A 6,046-nucleotide genomic window follows, 5' to 3' on the forward strand; every position below is an offset into this window, starting at 1 on the left:
AGCACTAGTATACCACAACCCCTGTAAGTTTGTGTGTGGGTTTAACAAACTGAAATTGTGTGCGTGTGTGGCAGACACGGTACCTAAATGACATATCCTACAGTTCCTGAGGCCTTCAGGCAAGCACAGACATTTGTTCAGAATGCAGGTGTCTGGAACAAAAAGATGCAGGTGATTTCATAATTGTTCAACCCTATCAAAAATCCTTTGAATGAAGTTGCATAAAAGAGGCAACTATTATGCAATCGATGCTTTATTGACGACGTCCCACACATTGCTAAGCACCGTGGTGTGTCAGAAAGAGGGTGTGGCACAAGTTTAGCATGAAACTCAACAAGAAAGAGTGATTCCCAAAAATGACGATCACTGCCGGACCCTATTGGGTAATCTGAATTGGAAAAATACATGGGGCAGCCTTCCTACACCTGTAGCTAGGAAATTCACAGTGCCAGTAACAGGCAGATCTTCAAAACCCACACAATGTACGAATGCGTGAGAATCTATTTTATCATCATCGAAACTCTTCTCACAACTTTTTCTCGATGAATATACCAAAACCGTGAGTAATATGCCCTTCGTAAGTGTAAATGTATAATTGAGAGTGACTCCAGATTTAAAGGTCAAGATGCCACTATGCTTATTCACGACTATGACGGAAGGTCAACAGATATGAGAGAACTTTTCCACTCAATTTCATGGATCTCAAGCACCTTGTGTGTTCTTACATCCACAAAGGTGAAAATGTGGGTGTCGGAAAGTATGCTACTCCAAACATTGACATTATCGGTTTAATTCTGCATCCCTGGTTACAGAAATGGATTGCGGAGTGCATCTTGAGGAGTGCAAGCTACACAAAAAAACTCAGGGCCTAAAATAATTCATATTAGGTCACGAAAGGCAAAAAAAACATCAAATGTCAATGTGATTCTACCTTAAGAAAGGGGTTCATTTGCCACTGACTGAAGTATATGCAGAGTTTAAAAAAAAAAAAATTAAACAAAAAAACAATGGCAAACGCACTTTGATAAAAAAAATAATTATTTATTTGAACTTGACAAGTAATATAACAACTTGGCACATTAATACGGAATTGTAATGCAAGAACTTGCCACAATAATATTAAATTTGTAAAAATATATATTTATAGCTACAACATTGCAATCAGAGTATGAACTAGCAATTTTATAAATCTAAATTTTAAATAAAACTTTTGACAGGTATACTGCTTTATTTTCATTTTAAAACATTTGTAATTATACAATTTTTTTGTCTTGCTTCATTATTCAAAATCACACACATAAAGATAATTCGGTTATAGAATAATTTGAAGATGCTCTCTAAGTTGCTCTGAAATCACAAAGAAAAATGAAACATGTCCAAATCATTAGAAGTTATTATAAGAAATATAATTATAAAAAAAAGAAAAATAAGAAAATATTTAGAAAAAACGGCCCTAAATTATACACAAGGCAATATTATCTCTATCAAAAACTCATCAGCTACAGTTAGATGTCATGTGACTAATCAGTGTTTAAATGAAAGTCAGACCCCATTAATAAAGGTGAAGAACACCAACGCACTGACATTTAAAACTAAACCTTAAAATGCATCAAGAAGTAATCTGTTTCTCTGTGTGAGTTCCCCTACAAGGTGATGATAACATTTTGGAAATTGTTAGCTTAAGAGAAAGTAGGTGTCTTTTCCTTGGCACTCTCTCTCTCACCTGCCTTATCTTTCAAGAACTCGTTTACTTGATCGACAGACAATGTCGATGGTCAAGTCATGGTCAAGTTCTGTAAAACACAACCTCGCACACAAAAACAACAACGCATGCATTGTTTTACAAAGTTTACAAATGGATTTCCCTTAATATACTCACATGCAAAGTACAATATGCTGTAAAAACTGTAAAAAAGCAAATCAACTCTCCATTGCTTAATCACCGGGAAAGCCTCATTCATAAATGTAGTATCCCAAACAATGCATTTGTTTATAGTTATTTTGGAGCATTCCAGTTTAAAAAAAAAACTATGACAAAAACTATTTCAAAAACTACGACAGGACTAATTTTTCATCATATTAAATCATTTTGGAATTTGTCTGCAGACAGATCATATGTGCAACTTAAGAATCTCAGCACAGTCACAGACACACACACACACACACACTAAAAAATATATCTGATCAACACTGATCAAGAATTGATCATTGTCACAATGGCATGCTCAAAACAAAAGCAGTCTGCATATTTTACCTCTAAAAACCTGTTAAACTCTCAGTCTGAATTCCTGTCCAACTGTTCTAGACGCCCCACTCAGTGGGTCAATTGAAATACTGAGGAGTGGTAGGAGGAAGACATGCACGCATACACCCACAAGCTTCATGCACTGTGAAAATCCTTCAATTTACGGTTAAAAAATGATGGGGTGTGGCTGCTAGATATTCACCGTAAACAAAACAAACTCGATGACATTACAAGATAGCATTTTGTTGCCTATATATTTTTCAGTTCATACACGTCACTTTAAAAACAGGACCTGACAACTTAAATAATGTATGGTTGAAATGACTTCACCGATTTGATTTTAAAGTAGCATTATTTTGATGAGATCATACATCGACTCGCTAATGCTACACTGTAAAATAAAACAATTTGAAGTTAGGCCAAATTGAGTTTTCTCAATTTAAGTGTGTATAATGAAAGTTGAGAAAACTCAAAAATCTGCTGAAGCTGGTTGCCTTAAAATTTAAAGTTGGCTCAAATTGTTTTGTTTTTTTTAGCTATCTTCTTAGATTCTAGTTTACACCATTAAAGTAATCTTTAAGTAATCATTTACTGTCAACTTACTGTGATGCACCCGTTTGTCCATATATTAACAGGGAATGGTGACCACCTTATAGATTTAAAAAAGGATGCAAAAAACTGTCACAGAATAAGAGTCTTGGCCAGAATATTTAAGTATGCTGTAAAACAAAGCGAAACAAAAGCTTGACTTCGGTCACTGCTCTTTTCTTGCTACTTTGAAGTGCTTGCTTAAAACTACTGTAAGCCATGTGCAAAGAACATGAAACTGCCCTTTTCTGCTAGTATAGTTTAGCCGATTTTGAAGAATGACTCAGATTTCCCAAAAAGAAGAGAGAGAGAGAGAGAGAGAGAGAGAGAGAGAGAGAGAGAGAGAGAGAGAGAGAGAGAGAAACGTGCAAAACTGTCTTTGACAATTTCTCTCACATCCAGGTCATCTCTTCAGTGTAGTCAACATACATAAGTACAAACACCCACTCACAAACACAAGAAAAACTAACAAATAGTTTTTACCACACATGACCTTTCAGCTTGTCAACCTGTAATATGCATGGTTTAACACTTATTCAATAAAATAACATCCACTCTGCAGTTTAAGTATGAATATGTGAATATAAATGGCACTGTTGCTCATTTTTTATAATGTGTGGTTTATGGTCAGACATAATTGAGCCATCACTACTGGACTGTGCTGATATAAGACTATCTTAAATGATTGAAGTTATCATGTGACTATTACTGCATTCACCTCGGACTAGGGAGACAGTTTACTCATCCCTTTTGATGAGTCAGTGCTGTAAAAGCCATTTGGATATCTGTCACTCATAGACGTATCCATTATACAATCACTGCCGGAAAACGTAGGAGTTTAAGTAGAAATTCATTGCCTTTCCAATGTAAAGAGCAAAGTTCAAGACCTTCATAAATTTATATATATATATATATATATATATATATATATATATATATATATATATATATATATGTATATATATATGTATGTGTGTGTGTGTGTGTGTGTGTGTGTGTGTAAAATATAAATATAAAAAATATAAATACTGCTTAGAATTCTAATCCTGATTTTCTGTCCATTATTTCAACTGTATCGAGTATGCATCCCTTAATAATAGTAATAAAATAGCCATCCTGAATAGGAGATATAGCAGATGAATATGAGAGAGGTGTGATCACTTTGATTTCAGTATGAAAAAAAACATCATAAACATACTGTACTGTTGTTAGTGTAAGGGTTATAATGTTATCACGATGTACCTACTAGTTTCAGTGGGGAACCATATTTTGTTTTCTAGAGACCGATGTGTACGGGTAAAAAGTGTGCCTTCTCAAGACAGAACATGAATTTTCATGACATTTCTATGACCTTTACAGTCATTCATAGTTAAAGGATAGGATTTTTTGTATTGTATAGTATTGTTTAGTTTTTTGGGTTCTTTTTTTGATAAAAATCCACAACTTTTTCTGGGACTGTACAACTCAATTTTAAAATCTCCTGATATTTTAAATTTTTTATAAAGGCTTTTCCCCCAAAGCATACACTTATGACACTAACATGGACCTGTTTTGTGTTCTTCCAGTGTCTCCTTCACTCAGTTGTAAACTGTATTTTTAGAGCCATAATGGGTCGGTTTTTGGTTCTTTAAAAAGTGTGTCAAGTGATATTTAACCAGTTTCCTCTAACCACTCCACGCTGAACCTGTCTTGTCACAAACGAGGCTAATATCACTTGACCCGGTTTACCCTCTCCCTCCTCGTGCGTCTAAAGAGGCGGGGGAAGGTCACGGAGAGGGGATTCCCCGTGACGGCAACGCAACGGCGCTAAAAGCGAGTTTCCCTCCGCGCGTGCACCGTTTCCATGCCTAGCCCCGAGGTCTCGCGCCGCGGAACATGTTCCCCACCACTACAGACCACCTGATGTACCTCTGGATTTATTAAAGTTTAGAAATTAACTAAATATAAACGTACGTTTGTATCTTTGGCAAACGAATCACAAGCTCTTTTCAAAATGCAATAATATTTATCTAGCCATTTAGCCTATACGCTTTCCTTTTACATCTGGATCATGATGCATGTGCTGCGCGATTTTAGAATTGTTTACGACTTCTTTACTACAGCTTTTCACGAGCCGTGAGCCGATAAGTGCCTGTAACTACCGTCTGTTACTGCTACCTGTTGTATCGACAGTCTTCAAACGGTTGCTTTTAAACCACACTCGATCTACAGCAACATTTAGCACAACAACCGAAACCTGTTTGGTGTCCTCGGGACGTCCGCACTTAATACTATCCTGCTTTTCCAGAGAGCCAAGCGAGTTAAACAACACTGTTAAAATGGAGAAACCTGCAAAAAAAAAAAAAGCTTCATACTGCGCCAACGGGCTATCGGTTCTCTACTTTCTCCCATTACAGTATGGGGATATCATAAGGTTGTTCCCTGGTAAGAGGTAACGAGGACACGCTTCCGCTAAAAATACCTGTCTACGACTATATTTGGATTGGCTGGAACACAATCAAATGTCTAAAATAAACGGACCCGCCCCGGCGCAATGAATGAAGGATCTGCTATCTCACAAAGCCGGGCCGCCCGCTGCTAAATTTAGTAACATCGCTTGCGTCAATCACGCGCCTCAGTGCGTCAAGCCCTCACCCCGCCTCCGGCAGCTGATCATTGGCCAGAATTAGAACGTGGCCAAGAAATTACGCGTCTTGTGATTGGCTATTGACGATATTTTTTTGCACTATGGTGTACGCGAGCTACATTTAATAATTTGTTTAGCGCGCACGGCGGAAGTCTACAGTCTTTAAATTTTTTCTTTAAATTGTAATATATATATTTGCTCCGAGGCGACTGTCGTTTATACAATACAGTAAGATAACACAATAATAAAGCTTAGCTTGCATAGCAGTCTTCGTTTTATCCATAAAATATATTATTTATTTATAATGCGTGTATTATCCTTAAACATTTAAATAACGTTTATAACCGCTAAATAGGTTTACACTGAGTATGTCGTATGTGGGGGAAATAAATAAAACTTTGTAGACAACACTTGTGTGTATTATGCGATTGTCAGTTATATTGTTTTATAATATGTCACCTGCGAATACAATAAAATAAAAAAATGTATAAACATTATAGTTTAATTAGCTCTGGAATTGTTCTGACACGAATAACATTTATAGCCCGATTTGTCTCCAGCAGTTAGTCGACGACATCACATTTGGC

This window comes from Puntigrus tetrazona, chromosome 16, assembly GCF_018831695.1.
Source record: "Puntigrus tetrazona isolate hp1 chromosome 16, ASM1883169v1, whole genome shotgun sequence".
Taxonomy (NCBI): domain Eukaryota; kingdom Metazoa; phylum Chordata; class Actinopteri; order Cypriniformes; family Cyprinidae; genus Puntigrus; species Puntigrus tetrazona.